General features: G+C 42.7%; 1 protein-coding gene and 1 long non-coding RNA gene across 3 annotated transcripts in view; one reads left to right on the top strand and one right to left on the bottom strand.

Moving 5' to 3' along the window:
- Window positions 1-21,645, bottom strand: part of SPTSSA (serine palmitoyltransferase small subunit A) — a 975,882-nt gene that overhangs the window by 570,144 nt on the left and 384,093 nt on the right. The gene's annotated exons all lie outside the window — the stretch shown is intronic.
- On the top strand, window positions 998-20,811 carry LOC115937521 (uncharacterized). The gene is made up of 4 exons (XR_004072787.2): window positions 998-1,501; window positions 13,638-13,900; window positions 18,136-18,242; window positions 19,712-20,811. It is a non-coding gene; the product is annotated as an uncharacterized LOC115937521 (long non-coding RNA).

The following is a 21,645-nucleotide window of genomic DNA, read 5'->3' as shown; positions in this document are numbered from 1 at the left end:
CTCTGTACAACCAGGGGTCTCTGGGGTTCAGGTCACTAATCCCTCCCCTCTTCTCCCGCTTCCTGACTATGAAAGGAGGGAGTACTGAAGGCTCGCGTGACCTGGGGCTCACTGTTCTAACAGACCTTGATTTTGTTCACATATTTATCTCCTCCCTAGCTCCAGAGAAGAAGCCTGATTGGTCTAAGGCCGTGTGTCTCAAACATCAGCATCCATCAGAATCACCTGTCAAGCTTGCTAAAGCCCAGATTACCGGGCCCCACCCGCAGAGTTTCTGATTCAGTAGGTCTGGGTGGGGCTCAATAATTTGTATCTCCGGCAGGTTCCCAGTAGTTGCTTCTGCTGGTCTGGGTCACACTTTGAGATTCACTTTTCTAAGCCAATCTGTTCCTGACGTCACCCTGGCAACTGTCAGTGCAAGGGGTGGGCAGGTGACCCTAACCAGCCTAATCCCGTGGTTCTCTGCCCTGGCTGTACATCGGACTCACTGGGAGCTCCTAAAAATTACCTCCAGCCGGGGGCCACCCCAGACTAATAAGTCATTATTTCCAGCAATAAGGCGTAGGTATCCAGCAGTGTAAAAAGTAAAATGGTAAGTATATAAATAATACATCATCATCACCATCACCAATTACTAAACAAATCAATCAATTAAAATGAAATAATAGCAATAAATAAATAATAAAGCACTCCTGATGACTTTAATGTGTAGCAGTATTGAGAACCACTGGTCGGCTTGAACCGAAAAGAATTTCTATTGGAGGGAGATGTCTCTCTGTTTTTCTTTATGCTGAATGTGGAGAAAAGCAACAGGCAGCTCTGTGGCCTCTGGCAGCCATCTAGTCACCGTGAAGGGTGCCAGTGTCAGGATGAAGCCAACACCGAGGAAGGCGGAACCTAGTGTTGAAAGAACTTGGGACCTTGGTGACATCAGTTGAGTGGCTTATCTTACTGTTCCGGGAATCTGTCCTACCTCTGGACTTCTAGTTATGTGAGAATGTGAGATAACACATTTCCTCATTTTATTTATTTATTTTTAAAGTTTTATTCATTTATTTGACAGAGACAGCGAGAGAGGGAACACAAGCAGGGGGAGAAGGAGAAGCAGGCTTCCCGTGGAGCAGGGAGCCCAAGGCGGGGCTCGACCCCAGGACCCTGGGACCATGACCTGAGCCGAAGGCAGATGCTTAACGACTGAGCCACCCAGGCGCCCCCATTTCCTCATTTTAAAAACCAATTCAAGTCATGGTTTTCAGCAACTAGTACTGAGAAGCATTCTAACAGGTGACCAGAGAAATTGTTGTCCTGTAGCCGTCATAAATGGCGTCTGCTCTTAAAGACACCCTGGCTCAGTGTCACCCCTCTGTACACTCGAGGAGACTGGACAGATGGGTAGCAGGACAGTTCTGGGGTAGTCACGGCCACGTGCCTCTCCCTCTCCGGACTGCATTTACCAGCTCTGAAATTCTGTTGTCTCCTCCCCAACAGAGGAAATAAAAAGGTAAGAAAAGACCTGGCATTTCACCTTCTATTAAAAGTAATTAGTTTTCTCTTTCTACCTAAGTGAATAATCTCATAGTAGTCACATTGGAGGTTACAACTGTATGCTTCATGAGCTGTTTTCTTAAATTGCAAATTTATTTTCAGGCAATAATTCCTTTTTTATATTTATAATAGGAAAATGTGAGTAAAACATAAATATTCAGCACTGGAAGCTAGTTGGAACAAAGTAAGTGTCCAGCAAATGTTTATTGCATAAATTTAGTGCGGTAGTTACAAAACTGAATGTAGAGTAAGAGTTGCTTTTTGAGAGAGAAAAAGAGACTGAGACCAAGATGTTATTAATAATTATTTCGGAGTAAGTGGGAATATGAAAGTTTTGTTATATTCTATTATTTGTCTGTAGTTTCTAACTTTAATGGGCACATATTGTTTTTGTAAAAACAACGAGATACGTATTTGTAAAGGATAAAGGAATGTTTTTCCTACATAAAACAAATCTTTAATTCTTTCATGTGCTGGTCGTTGGCTTGTCAGTGCCAAGGACCATTCCCGCCATTCTGTGCAGCGCTCTGTCGGCGGTGGCTGGAATCCTGTGAATTGCATTTCCCAGACCCCCTTGCCAGCTGGCCAAGTTAGATGCTGCCAGTGGGAAGCACTGGTAGGAAACGGGAGGAAATGATGGAGAGACACCCTCCCCTTTGTCAAAAGCTTCTGGCAGTGGCTGTGGCCGTGACCAGCAGCTAGGGGCTCCAGCAACAGTATCGGTGGCTGAGGCAGGGGCCAGTTCCAACAGCATGAGCAGCTTTGCAGTGTCAGAGGCCATAACCGCCTCCCTTTCTCCCCTCCAGCATTAGGACTGGTCCTGACTTCCTGCAGATGCTTACCTCCAGGTTACCTCACCTTCCCCCTTATCGCTCCTCTAACCTTTCCAACACTTGTAACCGATTCCTTAAGTGGAACTCCCTCTGTTTGAAATACCTAGAATGCTGTCTGTTTTCTCGGTTGGAGACTGACTGATATGCCTACGTATTCTCAGTTCCTGCATCAAATTCCCCGATAACTCCTCCTACTGCCAAACTGTAACTCCAGCCTCTCGTCTGCTCCCTATCTCCATTGCCAAGACCAGTCCAGACCACCATCCCTTCCCACGTGCATTACTACAGGCTTCTCTCAGGTCTCCCTTCTTTTACACTTGCCCTACAGCAATCCATTCTCTACACAGAACCTAGAGAAACCTGCTGTAGGCATAAGTAAGACGGCATCATTCCCCTTTGTGAAACCCTGCCTTTAAAATAAAGCCCAAACTCATTACCATGGCCTGTGAGGCCCCGGTGACCAGGTCGTCCTTGTGCCTTGTCTTCTTCAATCACTGTGATCCAGTCACCTTTTCTTTCAGTTCTTGAAACCAGCTGAGCTCTTTCCTACCTCAGTGATAACTGCATATGTGGTATCTTCTCTCTGGAATACATTTCCCTACCCTACAAAAGGTAGCTCCAGATCATTTCCTGCATTTTATTTCTTCAAAAAGGCCTTCTTTATCACCCTAATGAACATGGGCTTTGCCCATCTCGGCTCCTTGTTTATTTCCTTCCATAGTGCCTATCAAAACTTGACTTTTTTGGGGGGGTGGGGTGTCTGTTTTACATCTATTTCTCCCAGAAGTCTGAAGGCAGGGACGTGTTCACCATGGTATTTTCCAATGCCCAGCACAGTGCCTGATACAAATCAGATATTTGCTATCCACTGAATGACTGTGCTGCATATTTAAGTGTGTTTCTAAATTCATGCAAAGAACTCAAGGAAATCTGATTTTCTCGATAATTTTTTTTCAATGTTGGATGTTTATGTTATGTTTCTGTAGAGAATAAGCCAAAAGTTAATTAAAATCTAAAAAGTAGAAAGAAAAAAGTAAACATTTTGGAAAAACAGACCAAATTGACATAAGATAAATAAAGAGCTGAAAAATCTTCCCATGATGTAGTTGCAAAACGTCCTACCAAAATGTGATTTGGTCCAAATTCTCTTGTGGACAAATCTGGTTTTGCCTGAGTTGATTTAAGCCCATTAGCTAAAGCCGATTCAGTTATCCAGCCTGGGTTCTGAGTCTCTTTTAAGGCTACATGAAGGTCAAGCAGAGAATTTCACGTAGGATCAGATCTCATTCTTAAAACACTTTTAGCTCTTGCGTTTTTACATCCTTCAGTCAGGCCTTCATTCATTGAATCAGTCAGTCAGTCAGTCAGTCAACAAATATTTTCTTGCATGCTTTCCCGGTGCCACACACTCTACTAGGTGCAGGATACAGAGGTAAACAAGACAGACGGGATTCCTGGGCTCTGGAGGCTTACATGCAAAAGGGAGACAGGCAGTCAACAAGGAAACACATAAGTAAAGAACAATAATTTCCAGTAGTGATTAAGTGCTATGGGAAAATACAACAGCAGAATGTGATACGTGGTGGAGGGGCACCGCTGAGTCACTGGTCAGAGAAATCCTCCCGAAGAAGACCCCACCAGCAAGGCCACCCTGAGACTTGAACTTACCAAAATGATGGTGCCTTCTCTCCTTCCCACACCCTCCCCCCCAGGTAATTAAAAATTTAAAAAGCCACCCAAGGCTTAAAATAATTACAGAGAAGGTCAACAAAGTTCTGATTACCCTCCCCGCCCCACCCTCAATGACAAATACTTGAATACTTTGGGGGAAATATCTAAAACCAAACTCATTCCACAATATTTTCTCATTGTTAGGGCTCTTTTTTTGCTGAGTCTCCAAGTATACTTTTAATCTGTTTACTGAGTTACCTAGCACTCAGTGCCCTCTCTGCAAAAACCTGAGGAGAAAGTGTTCCAGGGAGAAGGGAGAGCGAGCGCAAAGCCTCTGATTGAGAACTTGGTGCACACAGCCTGTGGGCCGAATACAGTTTTACGGACACATTCTTTGTACATTGTCTGTGTCTACTTCCACCAAGAGGGACCATCTCCTTTAACTTTGTTCCTTCCCTTAGGCAACTTGTCTGCTTCCCCCAAGCGCGGCCCACCACCACAGTGTGACAGCTCAATAGTTACCATGCCAGACAAAATCTAAAGTACTGAGTGGCCCCCTACAGAAAAAGTTTGCTGATCCGTGGATTTTATTTTTTTTAACTTATGAAATAAGATCAAGAGCTGATGGAGAATTCTGAGCTGTGGAGGGGGCTTGGTTTCCTTTTCCCTTTCTAAAAGGTGAAGATGTCAGCTATCTAGAGCATGGGTGGGGGAGGCTGGGCCTGCAGAGCCCAGGAGAAGCTTTGGCAGCAGTGGTGGTGAGGCCCCGGGGCTGGGACTTGCGTGGGAACAGTAGTAGGTGTCAAGTCTCCGGAAGTGCCAAGCCTTCTGTAGCTACAACATGGGCTTATTTTTCTCCCGAAAGGGCTCAAAGTATCCTTTCCGGTCTAGCTCTTCTTACCAGTCGAAAAAGATGCCTTTCGAGTCATCCCATTTGATTAATCCTCTTCTTTGAGAGGCCTCTGATGTACTTCTGCCTGTTCCAGGTGTTCCCAGATGCCTTGGAAGTGCCCCCAGGGCTTCTACCAGCTGCCCGAGCCATAAGAAACACAGGGCGGACGTGGGTGTCCCTCTCCAGCTTCTGGTGACAAGGGGCTGAGAGCCCTGCGAGGCTAATGGCAGAGTTCTGGTGCTGTGCCCCCCTCTCTGGTCCTCCTCACAGGGCACAGAATCTTCCGGGGCTCTGCTGATGTGCCTACCTGCCTGGGCTTCCCTGCTCAAGAGCTGAGACTTTGGTCAAAGCAGGCCTGCGTCTCTTTAGTGGGATCCACAGCAACATGGCCTCTTTCCTCTAATTTGAGAACTCTGAGTCCACTGCCTGTCTGGTGGCTGTCTGGGTCCACTCTGTATCTGCTTTCTTCTGAGTGTTGGCTCCTACTGGCAAGGGAAGGCGAGTGGGCCACGGAAGGTGACGGAAGCCGAAGTTTTTGACAAAACTTCCTAGACTGATTGAGAGTGGCTGGTTTCTGCCATATCTCATTTGTTCACTCTCAATTGCATTCAGGTTCAATTCCATTTTTAAAGATTTTTATTTATTTATTTATTTTGAGGGAGAGAACGTGTGGGGGTGAGGGGCAGAGGAAGAGGGAGAGAATCTCAAGCAGACTCCCCTCTGAGCACAGAGCCCCATGAGGGGCTCAATCTCAAGACCCTGAGATCATGACCTGAGCCAAAATCAAGAGTCAGACACTTAACTGACTGAGCCACCCAGGCGCCCCAACTCAATTTTTAAAAAATAAATTGCTCTTCTCAAATTATTGTGGATTTGAGCTGGAATCTTCAGTTTGGGGACTGCCTGAAAATGCCTTTGTTTTATAAGTCCGAATGCAAATCAGATGAACGCAGAGCCTGGGAGCTACCACGAAATATTAATGACGAAAAAAGAAACCTTTATAGAGTGTTTTTAGCTCATTTTATTCATTAAATAAAAGGAAGGGAGGGAAGGGGGGAAGATTTAGGAAAGTAAATGGAATCATGTCTTATTAAATATGGTGGAGCTACTCTGGAGTGCCCCTTCATTTTTCAAAGTTCTATGCCTCATTCACTTTTTTTAAAATTGTGGTTAAAAAAAAAAACCCCACATAACTTCACTTCTTGATTTATGAGACTATAATCTTTCCTGCCAGCCTGGCTTACTCCCCACCCTCCTCAAAATCTCTCAAACCTCCCCAGCAGCAGCATGTGTTTGTCTGACAACTGGCAAAACAGAGACAAACAGAAAGTGAATACCCAGGTGATTTTAAAAAGATAAGAACTATTTGGAGGCTGCTTGCTTCCAAGAACGCTGAGTGGCTTAGAGAATGATCTGGGAACTTCAGGATATTGCCATGTTTTTTATAAACTTGGGGTGAATAGTAGCTGTGTTGCAAGGCAGAGGTCAGAAAAGCCAGAGAGACAAACCATTCTGCAGTTTGCATGGCTAGTCCAGCTTCTTGGGGCACCTCAAGGGCCCAGAGAACTAGGCTGACAAAGGCAGGGAGGTGCAATGAAATGGACAAAGGCCATCTGGACTTCAGTTGCCAGGTTAGTCTTCATCTGAGAGTGAAAGTGGTTTTAGAGCTTTAAAGGAGAAGGGGGAGACGGGGTGGCTGTGCAGGATTGGGGATCTGTGGGTAGAACAAGGAGTAGGAGTGCATTTCAAAAGGGGGAAGCATATCAGAATCACCTGTGAAACATTTTCAAACTCGTCATTTTGACCCAACCCCGTCCACCATGCCCCGCAACCCCATATTGATACCATGAACCTCTGTTACTCACAGGAGTGTGTCTGTCTCTCAAGTGTGTTGGGGCCAAGAGTGTATCCAGATTTGGGGGGGGGTCCTGAAGCTGATACAATTTTAGGGGCTCTCTTTAAACAAAATACAAAATAGCAGATGTAAAATGCCTGTAAGCTAATATAAAATGCACTCAAAGCACTCCCATGCCATAGACACATCTGCCTCATTCTTTTTAATAACTGCATACTACTTTATTGTATGAATGCACCATAATTTATTTATCCATTCCCCTATTGATAGATCCATATATTGTTTTCAGCCTTTTGCTATTATATAAAACACTGCCATGAGTACCTTTCTACATATATCAATTCCCACATTCAGGAACATATCTGTAGGGCAGATTTCTAGAACGAAAAATCACAGGGTGGAAGGTACATTTGCGCATTTCTAATTTTGATAAATATTACGAAATTACCTTTATAAAAATTGTTCTAGTTTATACTGTTACCAGTAGGATACGAGAGTACCTGTTTCTCATATCCTTGCGGACATAATACTAGTATTGATTTATCTTTGCCAATGTGATAGATGAAAAATTGTATCTTGCTCTCTTTTTTTTGAGTACTTTTTCATATATTTGAGCAGCATATGTGGGTTGTATACTTGACCTGTTTGTATCCTTTGCCTGGTTTTGTTTTCTTTTGTTTTACAGTAGACCAATAACCTAATTGGTCTTTTTCTTACTGAATTGTAGAAACCCTTCCTATTTGAGGGAAATTATCCCAGTAATATGTAAAATGCAAATATTTTTCCCAGTTTTTTCTTGGTCTTTTGACTTGGCTTCTAGGGGTTTTGCCATCAGTTTTTTTTAATGTTATCCAATTTAGCCTTCCAAGAGTGGGCTATTTTATTTTTATTTTCTTAAATATTTTTATTTATTTATTTGACAGAAAAACAGAGCACCCAAGCAGGGGGAGTGGCAGGCAGAGGGAGAAGCAGGCTCCCCACTGAGCAAGGAGCCTGATGTGGGACTTGATCCCAGGACCCTGGGATCATGACCTGAGCCAAAGGCAGACACTTAACCAACTGAGACACCCAGGTGCCCCAAGAATGGGCTGTTTTAGCTATGGCCGTGTGGGAAGGCTCTTCTAGAAGCGTGGCCCTTGAGCTATAACCTCAAAAGTCTCATGTACATCTATTTGTGCAGGGGTCTCATGCAAAGAGCAGGAGACAGGCGCTCTCGTCAGAAGGCTCTCAGGAAGGACTGTGCTCAATGTGTTAGCAAACTGCGAACAAGAAGTAAGAGCTAGACAGGGCCCAAATCATAAAGGTTCTGAAGGTCAGGGAAAGAATTATAGGTTAGCTTTAAGGCCCCACAGGGGAACCAAAATCAATGGGGGAAAAAACGATAGGAAGCAATTTTAGATTCTACATATTATTAGATGAATATTCTAATAATTATCACCGTCCAGCACAGACTGGGCTCCAGGGGTATTCATCACTGAGTTTCAGGCAGAAGTATAACACAGCTGGGTGGAAACGCTAGGAGAAACTGAAGCATTTGATCGGAGTTCAACTCGGTGACATTTCTTTCTTTACCAAGAATACCAAGATTCTGAGATTTTCCATGGTGTATCATATACACTCCCCACCCCCCGACTTTTCTCTTCCTTCGTGGGCTCTCCCCTTCTTTTCTGTTCATAAATCTTTTTTCCTTCCATCCTTCCTTCTTTCCTTTATCCTCTCCCATTTGATAGTACTGCCAACGCTTTATTCTGGGCTCCACTGATAGCATTAAAGGACAAGGTGAGATAGCGTTTCTGTGGAAATAACTTTCTATTTTCAGTGACACCTGTTTATAGCGATGCCATGCATGTAACTGGCATTGGAACCCTCTTTGACCCAGAAGTCCCTGAGGGCAGGAACCACATCTTTTCCCTCCTGTGTTGCATTCTGATGCAGAGACATGGATCTACTACATGCTCAAAAAACAGGTGATGTTGGGGTGCCTGGCTGGCTCAGACAGTTAAGCAGCTGTCTTCGGCTCAGGTCATGATCCCAGGTCCTGGGATCGAGCCCCACATCAGGCTCCCTGCTGAGCAGGGAGCCTGCTTCTCCTTCTCCCTCTGCCTGCTGCTTCCCCTACTTGTACACTCTCTTTCTCTGTTAAAAATAAATAAAAAATCTTGGGAAAAAAAAAAAACAACAGGTGATGTTAATATGCATTCACAGGCCGTGTCTGCAAAATGGCTAATTGCAGATAGTATGGTTTCCTCTTAACTGGTCAGATCTAGGAACAGTTGAGGGCAAAGACTGGTCTGAGGGGTCAGGACAGGAAATGGATTTGAGAGTCTTCCCTATAGATGAGGCAAAGCCATAATTAAAGATGGGATCACTACGTCAGAATGCAGTAGAGAAGGTGTAGAGGGACAGAAAACAAAGCCTCCATCCATAGGATGTCTAGCAAAGGAACACCTTCAAAACTTTACACAGACAATATCACATGATACTAGATTTGGAGAAAGGCCGGGGTAGGGCCAGAAACTGAGATGGGAAGAAAAGAAGGAAAAGAGGACAGAGCAGGCTGCTCTCAGAACCTGGCCAGAAGTGCAGCAGACCAACAGGGGAGTCGGCGGCAAGGAGGGACAAGAGAGCACGTTAGACACCATGAAGTGCTTTACATCTTTTGCCTCATTTCATTTCATGGCGGTTCTCCAAGTTACAAGTTATGATCCTAGTTTTACAGCTGTGGAAACTGAGGCAAAGAAAAGTCGAGGGACTTCCCCAGAGTAGGTCGTGGTGCTAGGATTTATGCCTGGTCTACTTCCAAGGCTTCACCTCTATCAGTCAATCAGAGCAAAAGGAAAGTTCCTGTTACCGAAGGAAACATTGGCCGGGCAGGTCAAGCAGAGTCAGGGAGGTCTTCCAGGTGAGTGCAGGATGTGCCTTCAGCCAGGTGAGCTGGGCCAGCAGATACGTTCTGCTCTTGGCAGAAGAGGGAAAAGAGAACTGTAGTTACAAGTTTTCTCAGCTTCTTCCCCCAGCCAAGTCGACGTCACGTTTGTTCTAGGGCCATCTTTTATCCAAATAATATCTTAGTGTTTCCTCAAAGAAGATATCAATGTGCTTAGTTTGGGTGCACTGACTTCTTTTCAGTTTCTTATTTCCCTGGGGCCGCATTCTCTTGACACATCTCTCTTCCACACATAGCAACCACACTAATTTGGAATTGGAATCCTACACAAAGAGGGAAAACACCCAATAGGGAAATAAATCCTTTTTTTTTTTTTACCCACCATCTATTTAGTTGGAGATGATAGGGGTCCTGCTTCAAACACACTGCAGTACAATTAAATACATAAGCAGAAAGAATCCTTAAATGTTCCGATTTGCTCGCTGTTTACATTACAAAATTAACTAAATACAAGAACAAAGGCAAACATTTGCAAATGGAGGAGAGAGGTGGGCAGCCAAAAATGTACCAGGAAACAAAAGAGGTGGTTTTCTGCTTTTTAAAAAATTGATAAATCCATTCCACATGACTCCTTGTCTACCACAGATTTTTCTTATCAATGGGTACATAAATAAAGTACATCTAGAAAGCTGTTATTATGGAACAAGTTCAAACGAAAAAGAAAAAAATGACAGAATGCAGAGAATATTCCTATGTAAATCCTGAATTCGAGAATGCCAAAAACCAATGGAAAATGACAGTGCCAGCTGACTTAGGACTTAGGACGAGGCCCTCAAGGATGCTTCCACTTGCTAAGGCTTCCCATTTCAGTCTTTGTCTCACTCACTATTGGCCAATGTAGACCCCACTTCTGCCACTCACTCGGTGAGTGTATGAGGCTTGGAGGAGTCAATTCTGCCCTCTGGGTTTCAGGATTCTCACCTATTAGGTGAGAGGCACAGGATTGACAGATTCTCCAGATACCATCTCCCATGGTTCAGTGCAGACTATACATCCCACTGCCTTTTCCCATTCATACTCTGGTCTAAGCCAGAGCCGCTGGATGTGTAACTCTAAGGATTCTGTAGAAGGAGGTCCATCTGGTCTTTGGGTGCTTTTCTTGAAGTAAGACACATACACTGTGCATAAAACATGCCACCACCACCCAGGCAGGAGTCCTTCTGCACTTTCTCCTTATGGGGCAGGCAGGACTGCGAGCTCTGTAATGTGATCACGTGACCTGGGTATCCCAAGAGTTAGCTATCTTGTGAACCAAAATACTGTGGCTCAGTTTTACTCAAAATCTAGTCCAGCCTGTTCATAAGCAAATCCTCTCCCACATAAAATTACCTAGAGTTTAGTTAAGTTGCCCCAATTTTTTTTAGTTCATAATTATTTTTATTTGTTCTTTAACACTAATGATAATAATAGACAGTACACTGTTCATCGAACCTCGTGTACCTTTTGTAATACATTTCCATTTGATGAACATTGATACTTGGTTAGGAAATGTGTGATCTCATAAGAGCAGGTTTCCTCAGGAAAAACCACTCTCGAAAACAAGTGAGAAGTTTTTGTTCTAATTCCTGTTTTAGACATGTTATAAACATGCAAATTTATTTCCCAGTTGATTCAATCTGCCACCTCTAAATCTTTAGGGAGAATTACAGAAATGGAGATAAAATCTTGGTAATTTATTCAATTTTATCACTTCTACTGATCCCATAAAAAGACTCCATCTGTCAAATTAGCTTTTCTTAAAAAAAAAAAAACACACACACAAAAAACCTTTTATAATTTTCTTTATATGGGAATGTTGAAAACGAGTAGTTTAAGTATCTGTGTCATGAAAACTATTGACGTTCCAATAAAATCTGTTCTTTCTAAATTATCTGTTCCTTATCCTCTTTTGAGAGGAAACTTCAGCTTCTATCATTTGTTTATAATTTGCTTGTGCAGCTTGGGATTTATTGCTTTGGGTGAATATATTATGGCATGTTTGGGAAGTGTAGAATAAAATATTCTTATGTTAACATATTCTGTGATTTGGATTCCAGTCTATAATCAGTACATCTTTCTTTTAAAATTTCTGCTGCCTTCGTTTTATGGAAAGCACAAATAGTAAGCATAAAGAGACGAGAAACCTAGCTGAATCCCATCTTTTAAAATATATTTTAAACCTTGTTTCTGTAATCACAGGCTACATGAATGCCAATGCACCTGAGTGGCTGAGCTCCATTTGAGAAACAACCCCCCTTCCCTCCCACCACCATGAATTTGCTGGTGTCTAATCTTAATCAGGCCCTCCTTGCACTAATCTTTGGTTAGCTCTCCCATTCTCTCAGTGACTATGCCAAAGCTTTACTTTTCTCTCGAAGGGCCCACCATCTATTGTGAGACAAAATACAGAATGCCCAGTTAAATTTGAATTTCAGATAAGCAATGAGTAATTTTTAGTGTAACTATGTCCCGTGCCACATTTAATATGTCCTATATTTTTATTTGCTGAAATCTGGCAACCCTGTCTCTAACATCTCTTCCTCTCATAGCCACCTTTGTCTCCTGGTAAAATCTAAAGTCATTAGCAGGAACTCCCTCAATTTCCTGCCATCTCTTCTTCAAATTCCCCTACCTTAAGACACACATTTACCTGTTTCCCTCCCACCCCAGCCACTAGCCTGTTCAAGACCAGCCTCCACAGTGAGCTCCTGACCACTCCTGTGTGAGGTGTCCTAACACAAAAAAGTACAGAGCCTGAGGCTATGTGGCAATATGAATGCCTCCTACAGAGCCCAGCACTAGATGCACATGTTTAGTGGAGGAAAAGCAGGTTTGAAATGTATGGAGCCAGAAGCTAGTCTATGGAAAACTTCCAAATTTTACAGCTCAAAGAGGAAAGAAGCCTGATAGTTTTCCCAGATTTGACAACAATCTTAAATATTTACACAACATCATCAATAATTGTTGTGATGCTCAAAGAAAACTTTCTAAACTATCAATTTTTAAAAGTTTGAACAACCATGCTAGAGGAAAGAGAAAATTACCTATTTACTCTACAAAAAGTGATATTGCAAAATCATTATCGTATGAATCAGTGATTAAAACCATGAATTCAGGGGCGCCTGGGTGGCTCAGTCGTTGAGCGTCAGCCTTCGGCTCAGGTCATGATCCCAGGGTCCTGGGATCGAGCCCCGCATCGGGCTCCCTGCTCAGCGGGAAGCCTGCTTCTCCCTCTCCCACTCCCCCTACTTGTGTTCCCTCTCTAGCTGTCTCTCTCTCTCTCTGTCAAATAAATAAAATAAAATCTTTAAAAAAAAAAAAACTATGAATTCAAAAATTTAGGGGAAAAGGAGTTAATTTTTTTTAAAATTATGTGACTTTCTAGATTTTTGTGATGTTGAAGTATTTGTCAGCTTTTAAAAATGTGTAATTATTGTCATTTCTCTCTTCATTCCAAATAAATATTTTTGTACCTTATTTTGTATTTATAATTTTGTATTCTTTTTCTTAAAATGGACTCCACTATTGTGTGAGCTTCAGGGTCCCATTCAAACCTGGAGTCATCCTTGTGTGGAGAAATGCCAGCACAGAAAGCAGGTGGAAAGAGAAGCAGGCAAAGGATCTAGAAAATCCCTTGAGAGAAACAAGCAGTGAACTTGATAAATTCCAGAAATGAAAAGCAAATGCCTTTGGCAGCTCTTGACACATTCCTGGAGTTCTCTTCACTGACAAGTCAGGTTTATTTTGGGAGAAATGGTTCCCTTTCCTTTGCTCAGCCCTCAAGTCAGATTCCTCAGGATTCTGTGCATGTCCTTCCCTCCTTACTCCGCACAATGAAAAATTAACTACACCATCTCATCGATTCCCAAGTTTATAATCAACACCTATAATCTAATGGCGTTTGACTTTCTGTAGGACTCGCCTCTCTCTCAAGCTTCATACTCAGAGGGAACACGTCAGAGCATTTTCCGGACTCACAGTGACCACTCCAGCGGCTGAGCCTCCCGGGCAGCCATCTTGTGGGATGTGCTCTGGCCTCCAGGCCACAATTGGTTGAGGAAGGAAGGGGCAGTCATCTGATCCAGGCCAGAGTTCCTTTTTCTCTACACTTGGAATTGGGAGAGAGAGGGCAAAAGATCAACTGACTTTCCTTCTCCAGAGAGCTAGACCTGTAAAAGGTAAGTGAGGCTGGGTTGTGGGGCAAGCCCTTCCCGCAGCAGAGACCCAGGAGAGGCCAGGGCACCAGCAAAGAGAAGGAGCCAGGGTGTGCAGAGAAGCAGTGCTGACTCCTGGCCGGAGCGGCTACCTAGCTTTCCAGGTCCCTGTGTCAGGACCTCCCCAAGATCCCACTGACAAGGCACCTCTGCATTCCCATATTTCTCATTTTAGCTTAAGTTAGCATGAGCTGATTTCTGATATTTGGACCCAGAAAGGTACATCTAACTAATAGAGCCACCAGGTCATGCACAAACCCAGATTAATCAACCCCAAAGCATTAGCAGAGAAAATTCTCTCTCCAGAGGAAATCCTGCCATTAGATTTGAGGGCAGCTGAGAACTTTTTTCCTAGGTAGAATTTTTGGAGCTCACTTCAATTTAATTACAGAAAACTTTATTGTTAAATATCATCAGCTTCATTACAGTCATTTGGATCACAGTCCAGCTGTTCTTTATGGATACATAACTTCATATAAATTGGATTTCCCTGTAGGATATGGAGATTATTCCAACTTTTCTTAGAGTGATAACTGAGCTGCAAATTGATAAAAAATTATCCTTATGAGGTTTACCAATAATAATGACAGGAAATATTTCCTTACATGGCATATTACACTGGAGTGTATGCAAATAAAGCCTGTTATTTAAATTTTTAAAGAGCTGCCTTTATCTAATGATACAACAACATAGTATTGATTTGATAACTATCATTTTCTTTTTTTTTAAGATTTTATTTTTTTATTATTTGAGGGAGAGAGTGAGAGAGAGAGAGCATGAGAGGGGAGAGGGTCAGAGGGAGAAGCAGACTCCCTGCCGAGCAGGGAGCCCGATGCGGGACTCGATCCTGGGACTCCAGGATCATGACCTGAGCCCAAGGCAGTCGCTTAACCGACTGAGCCACCCAGGCGCCCCTGATAACTATCATTTTCTAAAAATGACTTTACAATTGTGTCTTAAAGAACTTAAGAAAGTGAAGAAAAATAGATTCCCGTAAGGGTAAAATGTGTGGTAGAGTAGTTAATTTCAAAAGTTTTCAGCAAAGGGAAACTTCAGAAAGTCTCTTTTTACCAGCTATGTGCTAGAATCCTTATTGCAGCATGATCTAAAAACTGGAAACAACCTAAATGTCCAACAATAGGATGTTGGTTAAGTAAGCCACAGAAATCTCTGTAGTTATTAAAAATGATGAGGTTTATAATCATTGATGTGGAAATATATTCACTGGGGAAAAAACAGGTTCTAAAGTGGCAGGCTTCAATCCAATTTTTATAAAATAAGTCAGCAAATAAATAATACTGTATGAATCTGGAGTTTCCAATGATGTATGCCAAAATGTAAATGGCAGTGCTTTTCTCTGGGTGATGGAAATTTGGGTGAATTATTTGAATTTCTAGGTTTTTGTAAGAACTGCCTTTTTAAAACAATGTACACATATTACCTTCATCATTAGAACCAACAGTAATATTATTTTCATTTTTAAAAATCTCAACTTGAAGGGTAGAGTCCAAGAGTTTTGATGTAGAAGGAACAGTAAAAGCTTCCCTCATCCAACTCAACCACTCCCACCCTCTTACTGCCAGTGCTGGAACCCTTTCTGGAAGATTCTGACAGACCATCACCTCATTAATGAATGAATGGGAAACTCACTACTTTCCAAGTATAACAAGATAATTCTGATGACAGCGGAATTCCATTTGGGATGGGAATAGAGTTTGGAGAAATACAGAACACTGGGGGGCAGTAGGGTGCGGTGAGCCCCTAAGACCATGGGGTATACCCATGATCAAGTGCTCTGTATGAGACAAGGGGAATCATTTGTGTTCTTCCTGAAGGGAATGGGAGAGAGCTTTGCAGAGAAAGATGAGGAGAGAGGGCATTTCACAAGCTAGAGAGAGGCTGGGACCACTGCTGCCATCTTTGAGAGAGGCCGGCGGGAGGTCTTTCTACCTAGTGCACCATGAGACTGTTAACTTGGTTTGTTTGGGGTTTTTTTACCCTGTGATGTTAACAGCTCCTTGCCTCTTCTGCTTTGCTTCCTCCCACTCTAATTTTTTTTTAGTGAAAATCACAGTCATGGGTGACTTTAAATCTCAACTGACATGCTAAGAAACAGCACCCAGAGTCGGCATTAACCTCAAGACCAGAACTTGCCAAACTCTCGGTCATAGCTCTGTACCCTCACCTGGTGGAAACTAGGGAGGAGGGTCCATCTTGCTAGGGTTCCACAGGCCCAGGCCCCAGTGGGACAGCCTCTCTCACTGTTCCAGCTCTGCTCAGAGCAGCCCCCAATCTGCAACTGACTCCGTGCCTTTGGTTCTGCTCTGTAACAACTCAGTCCGTTTCATCCCCATTCTGAGTGAAAGATAAAGGAAAGATGATGTCCTTGAAATATTAAACCAGAGTAATTTTCATTCCCCATAAGTGGTGTTGTCCTATGACCCCTCACTCGTTGGATCAATGGGTTTGACTACTTCAGGGAAAGGCTGCATACTTAAGTAGAACAAAGTCATTATTCAGCTTAGAGTGTCAGACTAAATGTCTTCAGTTCACAGCAAGATAATTCCAGGCTTTGTTAAGAGAAAAAAAAGGGTTTTGCCTAAATTCAAAAAGTTTTCTTTTCAACACTTAAAGAGCAAAGCTCAGGGGTCTGAGCTCAGACTTCATTAGAATGCTTTGGTCTTCACCCTGCTGTGTGTGTCCCTCTGGGAGTGCATGAAGATTTGCTAAGGGATACGTGGTCACTGGGGATTTTAAGGGAACGGTTTTCAAAATAATCAACTTCCATGTGTATTCTTTCCTAAAATTAACCTACTTTTAGAATTTGCAGATTACCCTGCTTTTTCAAAGTAGTCTCCTCCTTTGCAAAGGAAAAGCATACCTCTCATTGTCCAGAATCCTACAATAGTACATTGCCCAAGGGTACAAAAACCCCTGGGTCGCCAAATGACTGGACAGTTGGAGAATGCATGCCCCTGAGGGAGGATTCTTTGGGAGCAGCTCCAGGTGAGCTCCCAGGAAAATACTGAGGGCCATGGGGCCTCAACTCATCCAGGCTGCAGCGTCATCCACGGCTAAGTGCCTCATCTATTTATCTTTGTTTCCTTGAATTAGAATTCAGAAGTGATATGGTTGTCATGAGGACTTATATTGAAACATTGACTTTGAGAAACATTGAGAAATAAAATCCAGACTTGTCCAGACAGAAAGTATGGTTGCTTTGGCTGACGGGCTAGATAAGAAAAATTGACTTTGCCAGTTAGGTTCTGCATGGTTATTTTCTATACGTTGAAGGACCAAAATCAAATGTTCTAAGGTTTTAACAAAAATCTTTTTAGAGCGTATATATACGATATAAAATACACAGAGGTAACATCTTTTGCAACTATTAAGCATGAGATAAAAATTTTCAGATGTCAACCTAAAAGTGTGGAAGCTTTCAGCATTCTTGTAGAGGGTACGAGAGGAAAGTCTGCTACAAAACAGTGTAGAGGAGCACCTGGGTGGCTCAGTCGGTTAAGCATCTGCCTTCAGCTCAGGTCATGATCCTGGAGTCCCAGGAACAAGCCCCACATCAGGCTCTCTGCTCAATGGGGAGTCTGCCTCTCCCTCTCCCTCTGCTCCTCCCTCTGCTTGTGCTCTCTCACTCTCAAATAAATAAATAAAATATTTAAAACAAACAAACAGTGTAGAGAGGCAGGGTAAGGTGGAAACCCATTTTTGGTTAGACATGAAGGGGAAGTGAGGTGAAGGGCAAGAGGTCTTATGTGAATGTGGGAGCTCCCACCCTGGGACAAACCTAAAAATCCAGGAGCCAGTGGGGAGTGGGAAATACTTGGAATGAACAGAAAAATTTGAGAGAATCCAGAGCACAAGGACTTGTTTCTCCCCCTTCAAGACATAGTAGCTGAGGAAAACCTCAAGCATCTTAGCCCAAGACATGAAGTAACCCCAGGGCAGTGGACATGGTGGTAAAGTATCCTTAAGAGGGGAAAGCACTGAGAGACCACCAGGCCTGGCTGCCTATGGCAGTCACGTGAGGTTGAAGAAATTCCCAAGGCCCTACAAGACCCACTGAGGGATGCGCAAGGTGACTAGGAGTTTGGAATGGCCGGATCTTTAGAGGAAGGTGGATGAACTCCCCATGTGCAATCCTACTCCCTCCACCCTTCTCCTTGCTGTGCCCTGATATCATCCAGGAAGAAGAAAGGAGGCTGGACGAAGGAGGAAACCTGAAGGAGGCAGTTTTAAACCAGCTGTAGGACTCCTAACCCTGAGTCTGTGAATCATCAAATAATTTACACAGGTAATCACTTTTTCATTAGAGTAATATATATAGTCATTGAGTTTTATTTTGTTGTTTTTTTCTCTATTTTCTACTTTTTTTTCTCCAAGTTTTTATCTAAATTCAAGTTAGTTAACATATAGTGTAGTATTGGTTTCAGGAGTAGAATTTAGTGATTCATCGCTTACATATAACACCCAGTGCTCATTACATCAAGTGCTCTTCTTAATGCCCATCACCCATTTAGCCCTTCCTCCCACCCACCTCCCCTCCAACCACCCTCAGTTTGTTCTCTGTAGTTAAGAGTCTCTCATGGTTTGCCTCCCTCTTTGTTTTTATCTTATTTTATTTCTCCTCTTCCCTAATGTTCATCTGTTTTGTTTCTTAAATTCCACATATGAGTGAAATCATACGGTATTTGTCTTTCTCTGACTGACTTCCTTCACTTAGTATAATACACTCCACATAATACACCCCACATAATACATACACATAGTTGCAAATGGCAAGATTTCCTTCTTTTTGATGGCTGTATAGTCATTGAGTTTTAGAGCTTGAAGGAACTTGAGGATTATCAGCCCTTTTGCTCTCATTTGACAAATATGGAAACTAAAGCCCAGAGCGATCATGGGAGTTGGCCTATGTTTGAGAGCTGGTGGTGACTCCCACTAGCTCAACTAAAGACTGAGTTTTTGGTAGTCCTTTATGGCACCAGCCTTCTAATGCTTTTTAGAACATAAATTCTTCCCACTCAGTTGGATGCTCTGCAATGTGTTCAGAATACCTCCAGTTTGGCTGAGCTGCTGATTCCTCCAGAGTAGCCAAGAACACCTGACATCTTCTACTGCTTTAATGATACGTGAAGAGAACAATAGTGAAACAAGCTTCGTGAACACTGGTATTAGGCATCATGAAAGCACTTTGCGGTAGGGCCGCCCAACTGAACCTTCAGCAATTTTGGAGATGGTCTATATTGTATTGTGCAATATTATGGCCACTGCCTGTTGACGCTTTTGAGCACTAGAAGTGAAACTAGTATGACTGAGAAACTGAATTTTAGATTTTACTCAGTTTTAATTAATTGTAACTTATATATGCATAATCACATGTGGCAACTGTACTGGACAGTGTAGATTTAGAATATTCATAAAAATGAGGTTCCTCTTCTTTTTCATCACAACGATCAGGAAATTGGTTGAAACCAATAATTTCTGACCTACATACCAATGTGTTCCTCAGATCTTTTATCTCCCAATTCTTGAGGAGACAGAATTTTATATTGTGCCAGAACAACAGTCATTCTCTGGAAGATCAAACATGTTCCTTTGAAGGCCAAAGGCTGAGCATAAATCTTAGTCACTAGACCAAGATTTATTGGTGTTATTTAATTTTTTATTGACTTTTACTGTGCATGTGATTTTCAAAATTAAATTCAGTTTTAATAGCGTTAACTTCTAATTAATGTTTTCCTAATTCCCCTACATTTTCAGATGATATTTGGTCTCTAGTACTACTGTATCCATTACCTATCGCTGCATAAAAATCATCCCAAAACTTTGTGGCTTAGAACACCAACATCTTCACTGTCACAAGTTTCTGGGGGTCTGGAACCAGGGCACGGCTTAGCTGGATTCCTTGGCTCAGAGTCTCTCAAGAGGCTGCACTCAAGTGTCAGCAGAAACTGTAGTCATCTCCAAGCTCGACCAGGGGAAGATGTACTTCCAAGCTCCCTCCTATGGCTGTTGGCAGGCCTTCGGTCCTGGCTGACTCTTGATGGGAGGCATCAATTCCTTGCCATGCAGGCCTCTGAAGAGTGCCACTCACAACATGGCCTCTGGCTGGTGGCTGCTCTCTGTTCCTTGCCACATGGGCCTCTACACAGAGCAGATCACAACATGGCATCCTGCTTCATCAGAGAGAAGGCAAGAAAAGCCTGAGACAGAATAGGAGCAAAGGGCCTGCTCTTTTGTAATCTAATCTCAGAAGTGACATCCCGTCACCTTTGCTGTATCTTGTTAGAAGCAAGTCATTAGATACAGCCTGCACTCCAGGTGAAGGGATTAGACAAGGGGGTGCACATCAGAAGGCAGGGATCATCAAGAATAATGTGAGAAGCTGATCTCCACAACTACTTTAAAGAAGGCTCTTTTCCTTGCTGGTCTAGTCAATCTTGGATCTTAGCTTCAGGGTCAGCTCTCCCTGGAGCCACACCAGAATGTGGGTGTGTCCAATGTCACCCACCCGGAATCCAAGACTCCTAAGTTCCTGATCAGTCCTCTGTTTCCTTTCATGCGTGTCTAGTTAGGACCCTAGCACACGTACATGGAGCTCCACAGTGCCAAGCAGAAGAATTTGACTTTAAAACACAGGCTCTAAGGTTTCTAAACAGAAGAGTGCTATGACAGAAGTGATTTTTAAAGAAAGATTAGTGTGATGACTGTAAAGTGAGTTGGAGAGGGAAAGACTGGAAATTACATTAATTCCAATTTATTTACACTTAGCATATTTATGCTCTACGGTTTTGTAGTTTGTGATTGTAAAAACATCCCATGTGTTTTCATAAGTCCTAATAAAATGGTCTTTGAAAGAATTATTCCGGCCAAAAATATTTCAAGTAAAATGCTACATTGGAAAGTCTAAGACCAAGTTTTATGATACACAGTATTTTCGCTCGTGCACATTGAAATAAACTCTAAAAATGATCTCCAGTGAATTTCCAGAAATGATGTCTTCTACTAGCATAGGAAGCTCCTGGGAGAGTCAGTACTTGAAAACCCTGAGAACATACTGTAGTCTATAAAATGTTTTAAAGTACTGTCCTTCTAAGCCTCTACCTCCAGCCATGACAACACATAAACTTGCATTTAAACAAGTAGGATGGTGTGGCTAAGTCTTCTACTTATCCAACAATATTCACCCTCACCTTCTTCTTTTAACAGTAAATTTTCTGAGGCTTAGCTGGGCACATCGCCTAGTCAAGACTACATTTCCCAGCCTCCCTTAGGGTTAGGTGCGACCATGAAGACAAAGTTCTGGCCAATGGGCTATGAGTGGAAGTGATGTAACTCCTGGTTGTGTCCTTAATGGGAAAGGTATGTGTTCCCCTTACTCCTTCTTCCCTTCTGACTGGTTGGTATGCAGATGTGATGACAGGAGTTGGGAGTAGTCAGAGGTGAAAGCTCCCATAACAGCCTGGACCATTTACCTATGGAAACTTCCATGACAGTTAAAAATTTCTTTTTTGCCTAAGTCACTGTGGTTTGGAGTGTCCATATTAGAGCAGTTTATACTATAACTTAGCTATTACAATAACTATCCACCTTTCCTTTATCTTGGTTCTCTACCTAAAGAAATAACAGAAAAAAAAATTTTTTTTAAATAAATAACAGAGGACACCTGGGTGGCTCAGTCGGTTAAGCGTCTG

Source organism: Leptonychotes weddellii, chromosome 9 (genome assembly GCF_054177405.1).
Source record: "Leptonychotes weddellii isolate Sample4059 chromosome 9, ASM5417740v2, whole genome shotgun sequence".
Lineage (NCBI taxonomy): Eukaryota > Metazoa > Chordata > Mammalia > Carnivora > Phocidae > Leptonychotes > Leptonychotes weddellii.
Note: the sequence above shows the minus strand (reverse complement) of the source record. Positions and strands in the feature narration are given on the sequence as shown.